Source organism: Euwallacea similis, chromosome 8, assembly GCF_039881205.1.
Source record: "Euwallacea similis isolate ESF13 chromosome 8, ESF131.1, whole genome shotgun sequence".
Taxonomy (NCBI): domain Eukaryota; kingdom Metazoa; phylum Arthropoda; class Insecta; order Coleoptera; family Curculionidae; genus Euwallacea; species Euwallacea similis.
In genome coordinates, this window is record NC_089616.1 from 4,159,474 (window position 1) to 4,184,381 (window position 24,908).

At 38.1% G+C, this 24,908-nt stretch overlaps 1 protein-coding gene across 4 annotated transcripts in view; it reads left to right on the forward strand.

Annotated features, from left to right (window-relative positions):
* Antp (Antennapedia) overlaps positions 1–24,908 on the forward strand; it is a 123,180-nt gene that overhangs the window by 41,775 nt on the left and 56,497 nt on the right. For 2 of the 4 annotated variants that reach the window (XM_066392168.1, XM_066392176.1), the window contains exons 2-3: positions 6,498–6,538; positions 15,545–15,606. The exons of the other annotated variants lie outside the window; for them this stretch is intronic. The gene's annotated coding sequence lies outside the window, so the exon portion shown is untranslated. The remainder of the gene's footprint in view (positions 1–6,497; positions 6,539–15,544; positions 15,607–24,908) is intronic. 4 annotated transcript variants of the gene reach the window in all.

Consider the following 24,908-nt stretch of genomic DNA (forward strand, 5'->3'; position numbering starts at 1 on the left):
GGAAAACGGTCTTGCCCGTCCACTTTCAAGGGTCTCCTTTGCCAATTAGGGCTCTGTCTCCATCCTCATTATTCAAGAAGAAAATTCAAAAGGGACAGATTCTTTCTTCCTGTGTGATCTTAGTTAAACCTTATAACCAAATTTGCTAATTTATCATCACTTACATGTAATTCGTCAAACACACAGTGTTGACTCTCACTGCCTGACTAACAACAATCTTCTACAGTATTCCCGTCTCGAACCAAAAGTGCTCACGATCCAAAACCATTAAAGCAATTATAGGCCTGATTCGAGAACGCAGCTTAAACACAAACAATCTAGGACATAATGGAATTTATAGCCTGAACAGTTATAGGTATGAGCTTAGAGTCTTTAGCACCTACTTATGATTGCGCAAGCGAATGTGCACTCGCGCTAAAGCTTCTGGATTTAATGCAGTCGAATCTAATTTAATACTAAAGGTGTTAAGAACATCCTTGGAATTATTTATGAGGCTTTTAAGAGAATTTGCATTTAGGTGTTTATTGTGTCGTCTACGGACTTCTTTAGTTAAATAATTATAGCCGAATTGTTTTTTCCCGACTATTTGCGTTGTTGAAGAGTGAAGAAAAATTATTTGTGGATCGTGTATGGGTTGCTTTAAGAGACATACCAGCTGGCGACCTGTCAGGCCGTTAGATTAGGGTCAAAGCGAGTTGTGGAAGGGGACCGGAGGGGCAAAAAGCGGCCCATATGCTGTCACTGGCAGACATGGAATTTAGGCATGGATCACATTCGGCTCGGCCTTATTCATTATGGCTGCTCACGAGGAGGGTCGCCGCTTACCATCTTCCATTTTTTCCTTTTCGCTTCTATCGCGCTAATGACACGATTTGAATGCTTCGGATAATAGAAAATAATCCTTTTCGAATTCCTTACCGCCCGCTATAAAAACAATAACAAATCTGCGACACCTGATTAAAATATTTGTTGATGCAGGCCCGCTGATGCCGTAACTTAGATGCTTATCAGGCGTTAAATAGTCGAAGTTTCGGCAGGTAATTGGCCGCTGCATATTTATGGGCTCATTAGAGCGGTGACGGTTTTTGAATTACAAGTTTTCGTAATTAGAAACGTAATTTTTGAAATTTCCCTCTGGCGGCCGAGCGTCGAACTTTCGGCCGAAAATAGGAGATCGATATTCTTTAGTTCTGCCCGCGAGCACCAGGGGTGCGCACAGATAGCAGAGCCCTCTGTGTCGAGCCCTTCGTATCTGCCCCCTTTCGATAAGGGTAGGGATTTTGCGCAATAGCTACCAATCAATGGTTACACCATATTGATTTTATCTCAGGTTTGAGACTTCGCTCCCTAGATGTCGCCTCTAGTGCGAAGAATTCAAAAAATTCCTGCCGATGCATCATTACATAATGACTCAATGGAGCGGTACGGTAAATCCGTTATACTACCAAGGCTAGAATATATGGCAACTACCTCGAACATTGTCGTTTTCATATTAAGTTGTTAGACCAGGTGCGTTTAGCAATTTGCCACTATCAAATTTATTGTTGTTTTACTTGAATAAGATTTAGGGGCATGTCACACAACATACACACATGTACCATAGAACAACAATTAATTTAATAAGTGAAATACATCAATTTACATTAAAAACACTGAAGGCACAGTGCAAGGATGCAATAAGGGAAATGCCTTTGATGTTTTATACCTATTAGCAATTTACATACGAAGCAAGTGCAGTATTATAATAACTTCTAGCTTGTTAAGGTTTGATGTTTGAAAGGAGAGCGTACACACGGACATGTTTTCAAGAAAATTCCCTGCTTTTTGCCCTGTTTTATTTGAATAAAAAGCGTGGGATTGTTAGTCGGAATGTTTACTTGTTTTTGACATGTTTTGGGGTTTCAGATGTTTGGGAAAAAACAGGAAACCGACTTAAACAAACCTGATACGCTTCAGGAATAGTTCAATACTTTTTAGAATTTTTTTGGACTCTTATTTATTTTTTATTTAGATTTTAATTTTTATTCATATTCGGCGAGGGATCTATTATTCAGGGTGTACCATATCTTCATGGAGATATTTCAAGGGACAAAGGTATTCTGTAAAATTATTTTAAAAAATACTAATAGATCCATGGTCGAAGACGCACCATTTTCAATATACAGGGTGACAAAGTTTCACATTTTTCTCGTATTTTACGTTTTTTGACGTAGGCCTTTAGTTCATTTTTTAAATTTCTATCACATATTTTTCTTAAATATTTTCCCTAAGAGCCTCCGCAACAAAATGCCAAAATCGTTAGTAATCATATACAAGATGTTATGTTTTTTTGGGTCTTTGTGGAAAATGCTTCATGTCTTTTTTTGGAACACATTACATTGATTCTAATATCAAATTTATATTCCTTCTTCGACTATTTGGCTTTTTGGTCTCTTGCAGTATTTTCGTTACCACACATCTTTCACCGTTTTCGTTCACCGATGAAAATTAAAAATATAAAGCAAGTGAGGAAAAAATCATCCGCCTCAATTATCAACTATCAGACGCAATTCCTAACATTTCATCAAAGTTCTTAAAATTAAAATAAATTTAAACGAGAACAAAATTAAAAAAAAACTATTGAAAATATGAAAAAATGTGAAATTTTGCCATCCTATATATTATAAATTGTGTGTTTTTGAACATGGATTTATTAGCATTTTTTAATTATTTTCCAGAGTACTATCGCCCCTTGAAATATCTCCATAATATGTTACACCCTATATACGTAAATATAGGTCCTGGAGATATGCTCCTAAGCAATGAAGTTAAACACAATTTAATAAATGATGTAGCTCTTTATTATTTTGTTCCATACCACAAACTCGCAAAATCTGTATCACATCCTACATCCCTCTTACCTTCCATCTTGCAACCCTTAATATCTGCTGGTTCCTGATATTTGCATACGTCACAGCCTACACCCACTAATTTTCTAAAAACCTGAATCTGAACTAAACCTCTATTTTTAAATAATTTTCAAAATCGCAAAAACGCGTATCAAAGTTACTTTGTATCTCAAAAATTGCAAGACACAGCCTAGTTTTTACAGGTATATACGATTAATTGGAGGCAACTTTTATTACTCAATGAAGTCCCGAGATATCAATGTCCAAGGTTATGCAGGTGGCAAAAACTGGTCAAACTATCCCCCAGCAAAGTATTGATGATAACTGGTCAAGTTTAAGTTTGAGACCAAGATTGGTTTCCGCTCGTTCCACTCGTTTTAAATATATAAGTGTTCTTATATACTTAAAGTTCTCTTATATCCTATCTCTTGCGTTAAACTAGAATTGTTCTTATTTGTATGTTGGGAAAAAGGCCTCTAATTTGAAAATTGCAAGTCAGATCGAGTCCGAGGAAGAACGAGAAATTTCTTCAGCATTACCTACTTTTACTTTTGATGTTTACAAACTGTAAAACTTTAGAGATTGGTGACACTGGCAGTAAATGATTTATGCAACTAATTAATGGAAAAATCTATTTAATCTCTCTTTCTAGTCGTTAAAATTACTCTTTATGAAATTTGAAACCGACTTCTATTCACGAAATACATATAAAAGAGAAAGTTTCTTGTCCCGATGGCGGAGGAATTTTGTACCATATCGTACATTCATGGGTAATTTTGACTACACGATCAGGCATCTTCTGGTTGTGTACAAACAGCTTTTTACGTATGCATGTACGTGATTGGAAGTAAGTAAATAAATATATATATATCGCCTCACTATTTAGAATTTGTTATATTTATTGTGGATCTCATCAATAGGTAAAAATGCTTGTCTTATATGAGAAAAGACTATTGTCGTCGCCCCAAACTCTCAATCTACATTTGGCCTCACATAAGTTTAACTTCAAAATTTACTTTTGATATCATCATGGAGACATTTCAGCGGGCGATAATACTCTAAAACTCCCTTCCTCTTTTCACCCTGGATCCTCCCCGAAACCGCCTTTCGACATTACTTCGAGGAGGGGAGGGGGGGGATACTAGGCGATAGTACTCTGCAAAATAATAAAAATGTTAATAATGTCAAAAACACACAATGTTCGATGGCAGAGTTTCACATTTTTCCACATAATTTTACTTCTTTATCACGTATTTTTTGAGTTAATTTTTTTTATTTGATACACATATTTTCAAACAAAAAAGTGAAACTTCCAGTCTTGTTGAAAGAGGTACCAGTTTTTTACGGAGTGCTTTCATGTATGATTGTGTGCCAGTCCATTTCAGTATGTAGGTGAGGGATTTCCTAAATCAATGTTTTAACAACCGTTGGATAACTCTAGAGGGATTTCAGTCATGGCCTCTTAGATGCCCTGATTCGAATAGTCTGGACTGTTTTTCTGCGAATACCTGAAATAAATGGTGCATCAGACCTAATTAAAACAGAAGGGGAATTGCGGAATGGCATAGCGGATTCATGCAACATCATCTGTAAATCTCCTAGAATATTTGAGAGTTCATTGGTCTATGAGGCAAAGAGTGGAGTCCCGCATTTTAGTAAGAGGATATTTTTAACAATTTTTGTACATAAACGAAATGTCTCCATGATGATACAGTACACCCTGTATTTATTAAAACTAGGAAAGATATGTATATAGGGGTATTTATACCAATTTCAAACCATTTTCGAGATAATTAAGTTTTATGGGAAACTAGTAGTACATATTTATTCTGCTAAATTTTTACTCTTCACGTAGTTAATGTATTGATAGTATCGCACTCAATGTATTAATAATCAAATAAATAAAAATCAATAAATAATTATTATTATTATTTATTTTTCCATGGTTAACTATATGAAGGATAAAAATTTAGCAGAATGAATATGTACTACTAATTTAAGGTAAAACTTAATTATTTTGAAAATGGTTTGGAATAGGTATAGGTAACCCTGACACACTTCGATAGAGAATTATATTTTCTACTCTTATAGGGTGTCCCATTTAAAAAAAAATAGACTTCTGCAACTTCAAAAATGTGAATGTTTAGAGCTGAATTGGGGACACCCTGTATAGTATTAAGTCATATATATAGTAAAAGTGTAAACTTAAGACTATGTATTGGTATTCTGCAAAATATGAAGATTGCGTCTTTAATAATTGCGCAGATGTGCAATTTTAAATTTGGTCATTGCGGAGGCACGTTTTTAATTCAAGATCAAATAGCTGAAAAACGGTAAGGGCTAAATACAGGACATTATACAGAAGACGAATGTCAAATTTTATGTAGAATCTAAAAATAAAATAATATACTGGGGGTCCCATTTGAAACAAGTGAATTGACAGCTATTTCCGGTTAAACCGGAAGTGATAGGAAGTTGAATATATTTTTAAAAATCGTACACGTCGAAGTTAGTTTAACTCCAAATTTTCAAATTCGTATCACTTTTAGATCCTAGTAAACTTAATAAACGGGTTGGGTGAATAACCCGGCGACATGAGCAGGTTTACGTAGTGTCAAGCAGTGGGATTACATGCCCAAAAAATCTCGCAACGACATTTTTGTACCGATACAGTCTGAATAAAGAATTTCGTGTTTAGTGAGAACTCTGGCAATAACTCAGTCACAAAAAAAACCACCCATCCAGAGCTTTTGATTTGCCCTAAACTCCGATTTTGAGGCAGCTCGATTTCGTCACCAGCCGAACCGTTTCACATTCTCGACTTTCCCAACATTCCGTGGATTACGGTAGTATAAAAGCGAGGCAAACAGATGGTTTTCACACCAAAACAAATAAGTTATCAAAACGAGGCATACATAAATTGCTTACACACATCAACATAAGCCAAATAATAAAACCTCAGATGACTTTTACGGCTTTTTAATGATCATAAACAGCCACTCAGTCGAATTTACGTTAGCGATTACTACACTTGTTGCTGTTCATAATATTATTTTACGCATGTGCCAAAAAGCAGGTACGAGCAGCAATTTGAATTTTTTTTTCATAGATATCTAAATCTCACGGGCGATGAGCTTTTCAAGATTTATCTTAATTTATTGCACATACAGTTAACCAAATTCCCCATTTTGTGTCTATCTATAGCTGGCAACAGCTGACGCCTGAAAAACCAATCACCATTTGCTCTTAAATACGTTCAGTAATGGGCAATTTGTTATGCGAAAGCTTTTATGGCGATTTAATTGGTCTTGCGGTTTACTTCACGCCCAATAAGAAAGGGGCACACTTCGTAACTATAGTAATTCGACCTCAATTGTAATTCGCTCATTACGTATTCTATAGCAACGGGTTGTATCAATTTGTACGTTTACTAATTTATGGCCTCCGATAGAATTCTCCAATTCAAGTGCACCGACATGTGGGCTGTTGCAAGGGTCCGCTTAAGAGTTTACTTAATCGCCATAAAGATACGCCAAAGGCTTATGAGTATTGATTAAAGCATCGTTGTTCTCCCTCCCCATTGGGCTAATTAGTGATTTTTTCTTCCAGGTAACAAACCGCAATGCCAAAGCCTAATCTAGTCAATTCCCGTAAGTATGTCCGCCCAACCACAAATTACCAAATCACAAATTCACAGTTAAATTGTCTGCGAATTCGTATCAATATCTAATAAAAAGCCGTTATGTGGACGTTGCCATCTCACTGGCCTTAGGTCAGAACAAGCGGGACCGAAGAAATGTGATGAAGATAAAGTGTTATTCGAAGTTTGTCTGAATAAACTGGTGGAAGGGATTATTCAGCAATGGGCAGTGCAGTGCTCCTTTCATGGATTCGTGTTTCCTCAGCAGAAGCGCAAATTCAGCCTAATTCGTCTTGATAATGGCAACTTACTTGTGGCTGCGTGACCAACAGGGGGAAGCTTTTCCACGGTTGACCCACAACCTCCAATCGCAAATAGTCTGTGGTCGTATGAAAACTTCAAGTAGGTCAGACTTGTGCCAAACCATGAGATTTTATACTTCTATCAATTTTAGAAATATCAAAGCACTCATATTTGTCTAGTTTCTTCATATCAAATATACTACTTATCATAAAAATTGTAACACCTCCAATTAATGCATTAAATTCAATCAAAATTGGTATAGTACATATTTAGACGTAGTAGTACTACAAGTGATCAGATTTTACATATAACGCCGCGCGTTACATACAGGAAGTGTTAGAACCAACAGCTATACCATGCATTCAACGTGATTGGAAACGTGCTTTTCCAGCAAGACAATGCATCGCCACATATTGCTCATATAACTGTGGTTCATATGTAACATGTCAATGTTAATGTGCTTCTTTGGCCTCCACGCGCTCCTGATTTTTCCCCCATGGAACACCTATAGGACATGACAGGAAGAAGAGTAACTACACGGGAGAACCGATGATGTACTTTAGCAGTGTTACGAAATGTAATTCAAATTGCCTGGGATACACTACCTCAAGACGAAATTGACCATTGGCTTAGACACATGAGCAGACGAGTTTCTGAGGGTGTAAATTCACAAGGTGGTTGTAAGCATTATTTGAATTTTAAAGGCTTTCTGGACTTCGGTTCATTCGCAAGGTACATAATTTATTTTATATAGTATTGCTAAAATATTTACAAAGTTTCATTAAAATACGCGCATTATTTCTAGGTGTTGCAGTTTTTATGATAAGTATAATAGTATATCTATAGTTATCACAAGGGTATTAAGGACTGAAAAATAAAGATGCTCACTCAACTTATCCCTCAGTTTCCTGATATTCATGTACTACTGCATGAAGGTCTGATTAGGGCTTGAGTAGTCCGAATGTGCCTGAAACGTGTTATTTCATGTCGATATTAAGCCAAAGGGGACAAGAATTTCTAAAAGTTAAAAATTCATATGCATTTAGTACGACTTTTTCGCGGGTGTCCGAAGAAACTGACCAGACTAGATCAGATCCCACCAATTCAAGTTTGAAATTTTTAACGTCTACGCTAAAGGAGTTACAATGAATATGAAGTAAGTAATAAATTACAAAACGGCGATTTATAAGCAAATTCGCTTGGCGGCATTGGTTGCAACTGATTACTATAGATCGATAAAGAATGAAAAAGTAGATACGTGAAGAAATTGTGCAATTTTTTATCCGAGTTAAAATGAACATATGGAAGAAATAGAAAAATGAACTTTTCCAAGCGTCCTTCATCTTCATCCAAGTTTATCTTCATCTGGATTGGGGTTGTCGTATTTTCTACATCCCTCCAACCTTCCTGTGTGTCATTACAACCTGAAAGAATTTGATAAGAGAAAACGAATAAAAATGTTCAGTCTGTTAAGTTCCTGATGATCTTTTATCCACTTTGAAGTTCCTTCAGGTAATCAACGTTGAGTTGGTTTCAGAGCAGTTCCCATCGTCATTGGGCATTCCTCCTCGATTAGGAGGAGTTTTTACAAGAGGAAGACTAAATTGAACTGAGGTATTGCATGTCCTCAATTGAGGTGGTGCCATTGAGCTTATCCTGAGAGAGTGCTTCAACTGTAATCATTATATGCGAAATTACAAGAAGTTGCCAAAAACAACACGTAACTTACCTTTAGATTTCAATAGTGATTCCAGGGGTTGTTGACGGTTTTCCAGGGTGTCAACTATCGTGGAAAATTATGGTTCCTCCATAATTTTTACATATTCAAAAATCCAAATTTGCCACCGTCTAAGTGTCCTGGAATTGCTAAAACCAGAAAGATTGCAACAGTTTTAGGAACAAATTGCTACATTTAGTGGGAACTTAAAGTCCCTGTTAAAATTTCCCAAAGACGTTATAGTTTGATCCTTAGTGTCGGCTCTTCAATGTTCTGCCAAACTGCGTGTGAAGTCCGTTACAGTCGAGGCTAATCTGCAGTCAAAGTATCTGCGTTAATTGTGGAGGGTTCATACAGCTGTCTTTACAGCTATCCTTCGATTAAGACCGGTTTTTCAGTGTCAAGTTAGGGAGCGAGCGCTGCCACTTAGCAACTAACTGGCAAATCAAGTGTTTTTTAAACTACAGTTAAAGTTAATCAACACTTGAAGTAAAGACAGCTAGGCGAAACACCGCCGTGATTAAGGAACGGTTTTTCAATGTCCAGTTAGGGAGTGATAGGTGTCAATTAACAACTAACTGACAGATGAAGTGTTCTTCACGCTGAAGTTGAAGCTTGACTGACAGTTGAAATAAGGATAACTAAATGAAACACCTCCGTAATTAAGGGCATATTTTCTAAAGCTGACAGTTGACGGATGGTTACCCTCGACTGTAAATTGTTTCACACGCAGTTTTAGCAGAACATTGAAAAGCCAGCCCAGAGAAATTCCAAATATTGCTAATCGGTTGTTTTTGACAGACAGAAAAATTTTAAATCTGGAAATTCTTTCTGGATCGAGGAACCTTTGAGGGCCCATGAGCATATGCACGAAAAGAAACAGACCTTAACGAATGATGGAGAATCAAGTTAGAGCCCTTCACCGTTCGTACGGCCATTAATGGTTGGTTGGTGGCAAGGAGGTATGGAAAATTCTCTGAAGTGGGGAGCCCTCGCCGCTATTCGACCATTGTTGGTGGAAAGGGGGTTAGAAAAATCGATTAAAATGGGGTGCGAGTTTCGAGCCTCCGCCACTGGCCTCACGGGGCTTCGTCTCGGGGCTAAGGTATCAAAAGGCGCTGTTATTATTATAATAATCACATGCGCGAGTGGCGGCCTGGCCGTAAATCATGGCCGCGGTCCGCCCGGTCACTCTCTGACTGATTTATCGATCTGAGTGCCGGCCGGACAGCCGCGGCCTTTTTGCTGTTTTTGCCCTTTGCCCATCGCCTCGTCCTTCGCCTTTCACATCCGCTTTAGGTTTGTCCTGATTTGTACCAAAAATGTTAACCAGAGATCCCGTCCCACAAAAAAATTCTCACCTTAAGATAACCAGTTTTCAATCATTGTCCGTGCACAACCTCTTCATGAGGCTCTAATGGGAGAACCACAAGACGAGAACTAAAGACCAAAAAGACAGTCGTCCCAGCTGTCTTTCTATTATAATGACACATCCCATAGCGGTACCGACCGATCTGGATATGAACGATCAGATATGGCGCATTCAAGGTGTTGTTAGAACACCGCAGAGTCCATTGTCCTGTCCGCCATATCGTGAATTTGTAGATGATATGGCACAGCATGAAAGAATGGCGAGAACAAGTCTGAATCGAAAGCGCTCGCAGGCGCAAATAAAAGATTGAAATCTCATTGCTTATTTTGAATAGAGCCTTCTTGTCTTTGCCTCTCTTCCCTCTGGGTGCTAGTTTAAATGCTAATTCTTCGCGAAGCAGTGAAGAGCCGCTGGGCATCGGAATTGGAGTTGGACTGGAGAGGTAACGTTGGACAGTGTTAGCTGACCAAAAGCAAATATGAAACAAGCGTAATGTTCGCCGGATTTCAGCATTGCAAACAAGCGCTTTTAATTAATCGCACCGACTAATTTGCGAGCGCAACATTCCCGTTAGGTCATAAATAAACCCCTCAGCAAAAAACGTGTAGAATATATAAAGCATTAAAACAAAAAGTAAACAGTCATAAATTCGTAGGGCAAATTACACTTCTACGTTTGCACATTTTAAAATTCTATTTCGCACATATACACACGGGGGTTTTGTTTGCCCTACATGCGATTTTCCCCGGCGCCGACACTGATGTGTAATAAAAGAGCATCGAAATAAGATCTTGCCCATGGTTGCATTGAATAGTGGTTCACATTAGCGTTCGCACAACTGTCAGGAAAAGTGTCGGGAGATACGGGCCGTGACAGCCTTTTTGCCTTTCTAGGAGATATTGTGGTGTAAAAGTTAAGTGGCGATCATGCAGCTGCTCCGCGATCGGCTTTAGTTGTTATTGAAGATAATGGTTCCGGGCTTTTTGCTCATCTAAATTATTGTGTATTGCAACTGTAAAATCGAATTTGAACCAGAGAAAAGGAGGTCGCCCTAAGCACGGCGCGTCTTTAGAGATCTCTCTCTGGAATTCCACGCTTTCTGTGTACTTGGAAGAACATTTTCACACCTTGAGCTTTTGAGGTTTTTCGAAGTCGTCCTCCGACGTGCAGTACAATCAGTGGAAGAACATTTTCTCACTTTGAGCTTTTGAGGTTTTTCGAAGTCGCCCTCCGATGTCCAGGGCAATTAGTTGCAGATTGACGCAAATGCGACCCAGAGGGCTACTAATCAGTACGTAAATGTACGCATTTTGACGTGCGCGTTAACGCCGTTTTCAAGCCGCATAAACTCGCAGACGAATATTCACAAGACCGCTACCTGTTTGTTAAACAATTGTAAATCAACCATCATGGCGTTCCACAGCCACCTTCGGCAAATATGCCAATCTAATGTTTACAGAAAACACACAAAACGGCGCTTATTTGTGGAATGTGGCGGCAGTACCGGCCTTGTGGGGGCCGAGGCTGGACGACTGCTCAAGGCGGCGAACTTTCCTGGTCGGCGATTTTTCTTGAGGGTAAAGGGGCGGCTATTAAGAGTTTGGCCCAGGAGGTCAGAGTTGCTAAATCCGGCCCTATGTAGTGGTTTAGTTATAAGATCGTGCTAGATCATCTTAAAGGAAATCTAATAGCCGTGCAGCGTATATGCTAATGTACAGCGTGTTTTATTGTCAAAAAAAAACGCACTTCCAGCAAGTCTAACAATAAAAGCATGGGTTTTGAGGCACCCTGTACGAGAGAAACCCATTTCTTCTTGATGGGGCAAAAACGTATAAATAGCAATGTTTATACCACTTTTCTTGCAATTCAAACGGTAAATTCCATTGAATTCGATGCGTTGTTACCTCCGGGCGAATGAGTAATCGAGCAGACTTATCTCTCTTTAAATTTCTTTGATTAAAACATCCGCCGACAAAACTATATCTGAATATCTGGACAACTTAAGTCCCAATGAAAAGCCCTTTGCTAACCAATTCTCTCTTCTGCGATCTGGATGAGGAAGATTCATTGAAGGTGGTTGTTCCCAGGGCGTGGCCCGTCATCACGCTGACGTGTCCATTAAAGATGGAAATTCTGGATACTCCCCACGGTAATGCATAAGAACAGTCCAGTCCATCTCTTCTGAATTCTTCGCCAGTATCCGAGCTTTTCGCATTTGCGGTGGTTTAGAGCTGGACTGGCTAAGGACGACCATTACTGTGTGGTGTGTCAGCTTTATCAAAATTCGCTGCATTTGACATAATTTTCTGCAGGCCATATAAATTTCCATTCGCTGGATCCAATCAAACAACAAACCCAATTAATCTAACAAACTCTCCCCTTATTCCTCCAGGCACTCCATCTCCAACTTGGCTGGCAAAACAAGAGCGAAAGTCGTTTTAGGCCTGAGTAATTTCCTTCCAAGATTAGTGTCCAGGTTTTCCAGAAATCCTACAGCAAGAAATTACGTTGCCCCCATACATCACGTTTGTTTTTTCCGCATCCAATGGGCCAGAAAGCACCAAGAGAGATGGGGACTAGATGTGGATAACTGACTGAGATGTTTATGTGGAATTTACAGTTGAGTAATTAGGCAAGCTCTCATTCGATCATCCGATTGCCTAATTGCCCTCTTATAATATATAATAGACGTTAATTGCGGGGCGCAATTAGGACAGTATTTATGTATACAGGGTGTCCCAAAAGTAAACCGCCATATGTTAACCATGAATTCTACGTCGAAAAGTGAACCTAGTTTGCTTATAGACTATGGTCCAGAGATGTTTCGTTACAGAAATACGGGGTGTTGAAATAAAATTTTTAAAAAATCCAAAAACTCAATTATCTTCGAAACCGTTTTAGATGTTATAATAAAATTTGAGTGGTGACGATAGAAACGTAAGCCGAATATTTTACGATGCAAAATAGTTTTTCAGTACTGCCCGTGTCTCGCGTGACAACGCCACCGATTATTTTTAACGGAAAAAAAAATACGCCACTGATTTTCCTTAAATAAATTATTTCGCTTGATTCTTTGTTCCATTCTGAAAGAAATAGCTCCCTTGACATTTTATCGTATGACGCACTGTTTTTGAGGAAAAAAATAAATACTGTTGTTATGCACCGCATAACACTGTCGAGAAAGTGTTCTCATAACGAACTACTTTACGGGCTAGAAAACTTAAAATGAATGTTAAAATAAACACTTATTTTTAAATAATTAATAAAACTAACAGGTCTACAAAAAATTTCTGAAAATGGTTTCCACTACTTCTGATGCAGTTTTTGGGTTTTTAAAATTTTATTTCAGCACCCTGTATTTCTGTAGCGAAACGTCTGTGGACCATAGTCTATATAGCAAACTAGGGTTATTATTCGACAGAGAATTCATGCTTAACGGATGGCGGTTTACTTTTGGGACACCCTGTATAATCGTATAATTATTAATATCGATTGCGTGACGAATATATTCGACAATTTTGGCATCGTTGTGACTTCTTCGAAGTCTGCCTATGAATTATGCCTAGGCCCAGAACCAGTCATTACTTACCATCCATCTGCCCCTGTTATTATTAGAGTCGACATCTAAATTCCTGAGGCCAATTGAAAATTGTCTAATTTCTAATAAAACATTATTATTTGGGGCCCCAGCCATTTTGGGAACCCAGTACAACCTACATTTTGAACAACTTAATAACATGGTGGCAGCTGATTTATGGGCCCGTTTATTTAGAAAACGACCTTTTGTGTTTGAGCCGGCGGAAGCTTAGATCGAATTTAAGGATTATTACGTATTCGGTTAATTTAGGTTGATTTCAGTCCGTTGGAAGCAAGTACCGCTAGGTTTGGGGTTCATGAGAAGTTAGAAATCTTTAATATATTCAACCGAAATTATTCAAATGTAGTTTCTCATCGACACATCGTTCGAATGAGGCTTGTAATATGATAATTATTGACGTTCAGAGTTTTGACCGACAGCAGCGATGGTGAAACATCATTTATCAGTGAAGCGCCGATGGGATAATGGATTGCACGAAGGTTCAAATGTCACTATGGACGGTCCAGTCGGGGATTTGTCCCGAGGGAGAATCGATTTCGGATTGTCCCCATTGTTCGTCAAACCAGATAGAATTAATTTAATCATCTGCGGAAGGAAGATTTGGAACGTGCAGTAAGAGCACTCGCCCACACGGGTGAGGATTGAGTGAGGAAATCCTTGTGGAGCCGCCTTCAGACTGCAAAATCCAACGTCCAGAAAGTCCTGCCACGTCTTCATCAAACCTATTACGTTGGAAGTACGGGTGTGTATGTCCAGTGTTTTCGATTTGTCCCAAAGAATGGGAAACAGCTTTTGATAAGAAAGTGAGAAATGGGAACGTGGATATTTCCTGGGGGTTCAACGTCATTTGCACCTTCAGGGCTGTTTGTCAGCAGGGTAAAACCCTATTCTGCCACATCATAAGTTTTTGCGACGATATGAGGAGCAGGCATTATCGGATTTCCAAACTGCCTCAGCGGCAGGAGTGCGGTCTACGTAATCCGCTTGCTAGGGCTTTTAATATGCCAATTTTACTCGGTCAGCTTGGTCTAGTTCCTGTTAAATGTACTCATTAGAGTGGTTAGCACAGTTCAGGAAATTTTAGACAATGAATGTAGGGTTGGATACGTTGTATTATAAGGATTTCCTTAAGGTAGCGATTCTCTTGGATGTGTCTCAGCGCAAATCGCCGTCGAACTATGAAAACAAACTCATAAAATGGGGCCAATAGAAATTTCCATCGGCAAAGCATTCCTACCTCAACGTCAGGTAAAAGTAGAGAAGTTTATTCAACAAGCGCCTTGACTTACAATTCATGGGTCTTACGGTTTTACACAGGCCTAACGAGTGCCAATGTTTTCACAATGCGTGAATTCCGTAACACCACCATCCAACTATGCAGTTAGAATTTCTAATATGTTGCTCACTTTTAACACACTTTGCATTAAAAAAAAAAATCAAAAAAGCTCAAATTTGAATAAAGCAGCTTGGGCGTAATCGATTAGGCAGTGGCGCAGCCCTTGTGGCAAGGCCCCGAACTGGCCCGCTGCGAACTGGAGAATCTCACCCGCAGATGGCAGCAGCGGCTATATTTCAATTCGAGCACTTCCCCGCCCTGTTGCCAGAGTTCCTTATTTTTCTGTTCCCCTTGCCCCTGCCTGGATAATCTGGGCTTTCCAGGCCACACGTCCATGATACCTGGTTGTTCCCGAGAATCGCTAGTAAATTTCAGTCATAAGTCCACACTTTTTTTATTTTTTTTTTATTTGGAATTCTCCGTTTTCCTGGACAGTCTGGAAAGAGCCTCTATTTTGGCATCGCGGAGCTTTCGCATCTTCACGTCGTAAAACGTAATTTATATACTAGAGGGTTTTGCTTACATAGTCGTAAAAGTTTATTTTATGGCAGTTTAAACGGTTCTTAACGGGAGGCGCTTATTTCGCCATCATTTTCCTGATTGTTTTGGCCTGTTTACACCTCAATGTTGTTAATTTTATGGTCTCGAATTAAAAGTGAGCATGTCCTGTAATTTGTCGTTTTGTTCCAGGTACGCCAAGGATTTTCTCTGGGTCTTAGCGCGTTGACAAGTCAGTTTTATTGCAATAAAGGGTGAGTACCACGGGAATTTTTCATTTCCACATCTTTTATTTTGGTTATATAAAAAAAAAAATTAGACAACAAAACAAAACTGCGACAATGCCGGTATGAAATATATTCAAACTCGCATTTCATTTCAGCAGGATGCGAAAAAACGCAAAAATGAATACAGAATCAGTGAGCCGGGCAAATATAACGGGCAGGGTTATAAATCAAAAAAATATGAGCTATGGAAAAACTTTGTGGAAAGTTTATATTTCTGTTTTGTTTGGTTCGTTTTTTCAATCGGCACGGCCAGGCATTTAGATTGGCCTTTGAATGAGCTTGCCACTACCATCACCTTCTCTCTCACACGCCTCATCATCAATTGACATAGAAGAAGAGGGGAATAGCGCCCTGAGAGAATGTAACTGTACTAATTAATGGCTCAATCAGCATGCTGACGACGTCATTATTTACACTCTAAAGATGATTATTATTATTAATTAAAAATCCACGGCAATAAAATGCAGTCCGCCTATAAATGGAGCTGATTCCTAGGCTTTAATTACCTATAAGTAAAAAGCGATCGCATTGGGGCACAAAAATGCATCACCTGAATAATCGAATATTATAATGAATTCTTTCGCATTGATATTTCAATGGGAGGCTTAATTTATCGGGGTTTATTTGTATGATTGTTAGAGTGGAGCCCATCAATAACCCATTGACAATAACCGTCATGCACAGCGCTAAAACAAATTACTATTAATGTCTGTCAATGATAAATGGCGTTTAATGAAATTTTTCTAAATCGACGTTCTCTCTATAAATTATAAACAGCCATGGGTTTTTTAGAAGTTAGACATTTTAATTTATTATCTGTCCTCAACGGGATTATGTGACTGCAATGTTTAATTTTTGGCGCTAATGGTAATGACTTATTGCATGGGAAGTTGGCCATATTTTGCTTCATAATCGCCGATAATCTAGACCGAAATTCGGATGGATCAGCGGCAGTGTTTCAGACATCATGTCTTTGCCGAAATACGTGCCCGCGTAGGGTCAGTCAGGATGAGACTCGCGCACCGAAATTATCCGTATTAATTCTCCCCTATGTTACGAAATTTACGGAATATTTGCTTAATCCGCATGTTAAAAGGACCTGGCAAATATACGAGATCTCCAAAAGTTCGCAGTTTTTGTCAAATAAACTGCTCCACGGGAGTCGAGGAAGTTCGCGCAAATTTTTAGATCGATTCAAAAGTTGTTTACCAAATTTTCATATCTGAGGACTTGAACGTTTATTATTTTATCCGAGTGGTTTTTCCGTTCGTAGATCGATAACCGAAAGCAATTTCTTACTTCTAGTGCTTTTAATTAATTTCTTCAGCAAAGGAAAAAAAGTTCAATAGGAAGATGGCTTTCTCGAACCTCAATCACAGCCTCACAACGCCTTTGTGTACTGTCGATCAGGTTGTTGCAGTAACCTTGATCAATACTCCTCAAAGTTTCAGTAAAAGCTGTCTAAGTTGTTGGAGTTCACGTGGATGATGACAGTCCAAAGCTCTTGGTAGCTGATTTCAAGCGTGCTCGATCGGACTGAAACCTGGAGACAAAGGCCAAGCATCATGGACAATTCTCGTACGATGAGGCCCCGCGTCAAAAATAAGAAATTCGGCCTAATACCACCACATTGTTGACGGCTTGTTGAACTTAAATTCGCGCATTCATATTCCCATCAAACACCAACGCTTTTGTACGCCTATTAAAACGAATGCCCCTCCACACAGCAGCTATCTCACCTCTGAACGGATGAACTTCTTGGACCGATCTACGATTTCTGGGCATCAGAGGAAGGGTCCGTACCCAAACACATGGACTATCCAAAAACCATCCATATCTCGTATTATCCACAAACAAGTCTGTGAATAATACGGATCTTCATTGATTATTCGAATTCACTAACCCGTTCCAGTCGAAGTCGCACATGGAGTTGCGTTAATGGAGCCCTTCTCTAGAGTCGTTGGGAACGTAGGTCAATCTCTCAGAGTTTCCGGCAAACAGTTTCAATTAAAACTGCAACAACAGAAGCATTTGAATCACTGATTGCAGAAACACTCTAAGTCCATTTTTTCAGATATTTAAGTTAGACAAGGGTTCATGCTCAGGCGATATAGATCTATTCATTGAGTGTAGAAACAACTGTAGTCTAACATCTTAAACGTATTTTATTCGGTTTCACTCTGTAAACTGAGTGGTGAAACACCCTTAGTCCAAGACTCAAGTTGTTTCGCATTAAGTAGTAGACTAAAACGAAGAAGCCGAAAACTTCTGGAATAATATTTTAAACCGGCCGACCGTTGCAAAGGATGAAGACCCACGAAAAGAATTAAGATAATTTTATTATAATACTCCTAATATTTAAGTCTATTTTTCCTTTTTATTAATGTTTTCTTGTAGTTTTTTTTCCGTGTGTCTCTTTTCATTTAACATTTTCAAAAATATGCCAGAGTCGTTCGACGTTTCATGCAGGACCAATCTAAGTCCATGCGAAATATGACCTTCTGGCGTGTTTTAACATGGTCAACCTTCATCTATTTTTATCATACTTTGTAAGTGGTTGTCGTACGCCGCAATGAATTTTTAAGTTGATGAGAACAGAGTATATAAAACCAAATCAGTTTTTTGTTATTATCTAAAAACTTGTTATTTGTGACTCTGCAATAAGTGATTTATTTAAAAGTCGCTGTTGCACGATCCGAAAAGTAGTCAATGGCTTTCTACTGTCGGAAATCGCTCTTGTGCAGGGGTGGTAGTTCATGGGCATTCTATTCTCGGTCTTTCGGTCACGTTTCCAGTTTCCCGATATCAATAAACAAGCCGTGAAACTACATTTTCACCAACCTGAAAGATGTTGGCAACTTCTCTCTGAAGACGTCCTGTCTCGTTCATACTAATAGCCCTATTGGCCTTATCCGCAGTAAGTTTACGCTTAAGCATTATTGCAAAACGAAATTTTCAGGTTAAATCAGAGTTGATAGCATGAACTCAAAACAAGTACTGACCTAAAATTCTTGCAAATCACAAGCGATAAGAACATCCCTGAACCTGAAAAAATGATCAAGCAAGAAACAAAAAAAACACCCAGATAAGATAGTAAACATTCAAATCCTCACATATACGAATTTAGTAAATAATAATGTGTAACTTTTAAAATAATCTTAAAATGTGTAAACTTTCTTAACTTGTGGAGCAGTTAATTTTAATAAAACAATTCTTGATGTCAACATCAAACTCGTACATTTAAGTTACTTTGTAACAATAATATCACTTTAAAGGGGTTTGGTGTTAAATTACTGTGTTTTCTAAATAATATTAATTTTGTTTACCTAAACTTAACTGTTTTTCTAATGGGTCGTCAAAGGGGGCACGCCAGTGTCACCGAAAAGAATCTCATCATTCATCATTTTGAAAGCGGAAAATCTCACCGTCAAATAGGTAAAATGGCCAACAGGAGCCATAAAACACTACAGAGTATCATAGATCGTTACATAGATAAAAAAGAACTAAAAACAAAGCTAGAAATAGCCCTAGGGAAATTCTTAATGGTCGTGATGAACGGTGGATTTTAAGTAAAGTGGGAGAGCATCGGAAAATTTCTGCTTCTAAATTGACGAAAATGTTAGAATGTTAGAAAATATTTAGATAAGGTGGTTAATCCACAAATCATTCGAAAGTTAGTACATCAATATACGCTGAAGAGTAAGGCAGCCTGAAAGAAACCGTGGATCAGTAGAACTAATAAAGGAAAATGCTTAAGATTTGCTGAAGAATACCATGAAAAGGGTTTTGACTTCTGAAACAAAATAATTTTTGCCAATGAAAGCAAATTTAACATTTTCGGACAGCAACTAGTTTCGAGGAAACCCAATGAGTCGTTAAAAGAAAAAAAATTTACGGCCGAGACTGAAGCACGAAGGAGGATCCTCCGTGGTCTGGAACTGCATGCTGGCTAAAGATCCTGGAAACTTCACTTCATTGAAGGTATAATGGACCAAAATATGTATTTGGATATTTTACAACAAGATTTAAAATGAAGTGTACAAAAATTTAGTATAGAGAGGTCATTTGAGTATTATCAAGGTAACGACCTAAAGCATTCGACAGCAAAAAACACTGGCTACTGTCTAATAGTCTTAAAATGGTCCAAACACCTGCTGAGAGTCCAGTTCTCAATGTATGTGAAAACTTGTGGAAACAGTAAAAGTAGCAGTGAGAAAGTATGAAATTTCTAATAGAGAACAATTGAAAACTGTATTAACGGAAAAATGGTCACAAATATCATCAGAATATTGTGAGAAATTATTAAATTTATTCCCAACGGTTTAAAAGACGTAATTAAAAATAAAGAGCTTTCAACTAAATGTTAAATTAAATACACTTTAGAGCTAAAATTTGAAATGTGTGCGAGTTTCGTTTTGACTGAATGCAGCTTCATCAAAAAAATATCGTATTAATAAAGACAAAAAGAGCTTTTTCTCATAAGAAGACAAGATAGGAAGGAAAACAACAATGAGTTAAGGGAAGTTAACAGAAAAGAAACTTTGTCTCGTATCGGGATACTTTAGCAAAACTTAAGCTTAATGTAAGAGACGTTGAGCCTAAACGAACCCATCAGCGGAGTTTTCAGAGAAGAAATATACACTGAAAAAGAATCTGGCTTTTGAGCGCAGACACAGAAGACGAAAAGAAACTCTGCCTAAAAAACTTTCAAAACTTTTACCTCTTTTTAAATTTGAAGAATTCTAAAACGATATTCGGTACCATGATTTCCACCATATTGAAATCATGACACATGACTAAGTGTTTTTAATGGAGCCTCTAACTAAAACTAAACCGAATCTAAATTAACTGGAAGAATATAAAGGCCGCTCGAACATAAATTCCTGAAAATCAATTAGAAGTACGAGGGGATCGCGAGTTTGCCATATCGGCTTGTAATCGGGCCGGGTAAGGAAGATAAACCCAGAAAATCGGAAGGTATAAGTTTAATCGTAAATCAAGCATCTCATCTTTGGGATGGAACAACAAGAAAATAGTTGGAGAGACCCGATTAAACAGGGGTGGTGGCTGACCGACAGACCGACAACGGTAGCTGCAGAATAGACAGGGGCGTAGATGCAGAGACGCTTGAAATGACAGATAAGAAATAAATCAGGAAAAAGGCAATAGTAATAAGAAGAGACAAACATCATCATCTGTTTCGTTTATTAGATGAAGGTCTTCAACACGGTAGAGGAGGAAGAATCCGCATCGGCCAAATTATCGATAGTTGAAATTTTAACCGGTTAAAGGGAGGGCTTGTCGACACATAGACGTACATGTATATATCAATTTGTGCTATATTCTTTCCGACCACCGAGAATATTGACTATTATTTTTTTAATAAATTTTCTGCTTACCAAACTGGCAGTACGCTACTGGGAATTTGGTTTAGTTGGCCCCAAATCCGGCGAAGGCATATACAGCCGACTGATTACGCACAAAGGGAGGAAATTCATCAGCCAAGGGCCGTTCGGTCGCCTCCCTTCCAACGTCTTACCACCCTAAGGGCTTCCATGTTGCAATCCAATCTATATTGATGACGTATATATACAGACAGCCGATCCCTTTTAAGTTTTTTGCGCTCTCTGTGGGAGTTCCGGGATTTTCATGGTGATCACTTTGAAAAATTGCATCCTCAGATTAATCGGCCTCATTTTCCCTCCCTTCGTTGGAGCCAGGGGATTTTCTACTGCGATTTTTTTGCTTCTTGTTTGTACCATCACTACTCCATAATATCTCTATATTTGATTGTCGCAATCGCCCAGTATGTACTCCGATTTCTTGAAACGGCGTTTGACCGATTTTATTGAAGTGTTGAGAATTAAACATACTGCACGGGTGTTCTCGGTTTTGTACCGCATCCGAGTTAAGTGCAAATCAAAGTGCCATTTTCCCCGGAAAAAACCCTTAGCAGTAAATTAATGCTGTTCCCATGTTATTGTCGGGAAACACAGGGAAAGTCCTCGCAATTTATGGCCGTTTTCTTTCGCCACTTTTCAGACAATCATAGTTTTCTTTCCCGGCTTAATCATTAGACCGCCCCCGGGGAAGTTTGTCTTGCCGCCTCCGACTTTCCCCGAAATGGAGCACTTATTTTTCTTATCCGCGTGTTTGGGGGAGAAAAACAACTGGAATCCAATAACTTCGCAATTTACTTTGAACGATGTGGTTGATATATTTTGTTTACCTCTTGAGAAAAAAAAACGCCATCCCCAACTTAACCGTTCTGGTCAAATTCCAATCCCGTTAGGTTGGGCAACCTTTATGGCCTCATAAAGTTTTTAACAAGGGATCCTGAGCAGTCACTTTCTTTGCCTGTTTTATATGTTTTAACTTTCACTTCTTTTCAGCTCCGAAAATCACTGTCAAGGCTTTGTGCTGAAACTTTCGACCACCGCTGAACCTGGGAGAATTAACGCTCCAATCTTTGAGATCTCTGTAACAACATGAACAAGGGATAAGATCTTGTTTGAATGCAATATTCAATTAAGCTGTCCGTATAAGAAGTTTATTATTAAAGTAGGAACGCCTATTGCTTGTAAAGGGGGATAGCTGCGAGATTTATGGAGGTAGATTCAATAATTCGGTATAAAATTTTGTAGAGTATGAACTAAGACGTTGTAGTGAGTTTTCTTCGGTTTTGACGGTTTTCAACCTTTGAAAATCATATAAAGCAGGAATTATTAGCAGTTCCAGCGTGTAATATTCCCTCCTACAAGAAAAACAACAACTGTGAAAGGAAACAGACTGATGAGAAGAAGACAGCTGGGCCGACCGAAAATAATTACAGGATGGGGCGCTTTTGGAACCCACCTAAAACATGCATCGTGTGAACTCGAGGCCCGTCTTTCGATGTCTGTTTAGTGTACATGCCGTGGACGGCTTACAGATGCATCAAAGAATCCTTCCATTTTTTTTAATTGAAACAAGAAATAGCAATAGAATTTCCATGAAAATTTCTACGCCACTGATTTCGACGAGAGTTTCGAAGCTTGAAGATTACCCTACGAAACCCGAGATTTCTCAGAGGATTTGACTAGAATCAGTAGTGTTCCTGGAAAGCTTTGAAAATTGATAAAAATTCAAGACATTGTTTTTTTGAAAATTTCAGACAATGGTAAAAGCCAGGCACGCCACTGACCTTCGTACGAGTGTGACGCTTCAAGGGTCCCCGTATAAAAACCTGATGTTTACCAATTAATTTGACTAAAATCGGTGATGTTCCCGTATACCGATTTTATCTGCGATGATTGGCACCAGGGGCACCCTACTAGGGGGGGCACTAAGCGCCAAACTTCCGCGAATATTTCCGCTTGCATTACAAACCGCAATAATTATAAAAATATAATTTATATAGAAAAAAAGATAAATTTGCAGGAGACAGGAAGACAACGAATGTGCAAAATACACCGAAAACCGTATTAGCTTTTAGTAGCAAGGGGAAGTATAAACACAAAAGTTTGCCTTGCAGCCATTACTCATATCCTCGACGCGGAGGGTGACATTTGGGGGTCTTTTCGTATATGCACACGGTGGCCTAATACGGGAAAATGGTGCCGGAGTGATGATGGATTAACAGTCCCGTAAAAGAAATATCTCAATTGGATCTCATAACAGTGTGTGTGATAGAAATAACGAGGCCTCATTGCTTTAAATTGGTCACTAGAAGTCTTACATCGGTTATGTCACAGTCAAAGCTGCGATTCTGTAGCCAAACAGATGCAGGATTAATTTTTTTAATTCGAATTCCATTTAACAAAAGATGAATTAATTGGAAAGTGGCGTGTCAAGCGAAACTCGCATTTAATTTACGGTATTAGGAAACGAAATTTTGGCATGGTTTTATCTAAATTTAAAATCTCCGTTTGCCGGCAGAAACCGTACCGTATAATTAGTTCTTGGTTGTAATTAAAAAGTTTGTTTCGAGGGTAGGTGTAGTCGAATGTGTTCTTGGTCGTTTTTGCAGAAGTTTGTTTAAGGCATTTAGAGTTTCACGCGGATTTCACAAATTCTCCAATACTATGTGTGTGTATACAGGGTTCATCAAAAGACACGAAAATCTGACAACGTGGCAAATTCGATTTCCAGTGGGTCATGCCAAGAAACCCCCGTACAACTCCCATAAACCGATATTTGACCGTTCGTGTGCTTTTGATAAACGCTATATACAGGGTTCGCCATTACTCCGGCCTCGGTTCCCGGTGTCTTTGTATAAATACCAATATAAAATTTTTATTACAGTACTCATTTATATTGGAAAACTGCACGATTTAATAATATTTTTGTTTATAGAGGGTGTTCCGTTTTCGCTGGGCAGCATAAAATTATACTTTTTTAAATAGCAACCTATAATTTTTTTTACGACATTTGATGAAGCTTCAATTTAGAAGAAAAATACATTAAACATTCTTTAAATTGGTTGCGGCGTTGCCATATTAAAGCAATTTCTTTTAAAACGCAGCATCAGAAAGAAATGATCACAAAACTGGTGTTTTTTGAAAAATTTGAAATTTGTTTTTGTAAATTAGTAAATGAAAGTCAGAGGTACTTAAAAACCTTAAAATATTTTTTTAATGCACCATACTTTTTTTGTGCGAGAGCGCTAATTTTCAAATTTTACAAATTGCTGAGAATTTTTGTTTTTTAATGGTACCCATAATTTTTTCAAGTGTTTCTAATGTAGTTTTTAATTCTCTATTGATTTGCAATAACATCTTTTCATTTAACATTTACTGTTATGGAGATATTTACAAAATTTCAATCAAATTTCAACAGGCATTGTTATAATTAACATTTACAGTTTTAGAGATACTCATAAAGTAAAACTGAAGAATAATAAAAAACAACAAAAATTAAAAAAAGGATATTAATTCAACAAGTGCTCGAAATGTTGCCCATTTTCTTGTAGGCACGTCTCAAGTCTTCGTTTTAGAGATTTACAAAGGTTCATTTTAGTTGAACATTAATGAAGCAGAAGGTAGTAACAGATAATATGACAACTAACTAAAAAAAGCAACTTATGCTTTTGATAAATTGAAGCGAAGCCTACCAGAATAAATCTGTTAGATTATAATAATTAATAATGCCTGTTGCAATTTGATTGAAATTTTGTAAATATCTTCATAACAGTAAATGTTAAATGAAAAGATGTTATTGCGAATCAATAGAGAATTAAAAACTACATTAGAAACACTTGAAAAAATCATGGGTACCATTAAAAAACAAAA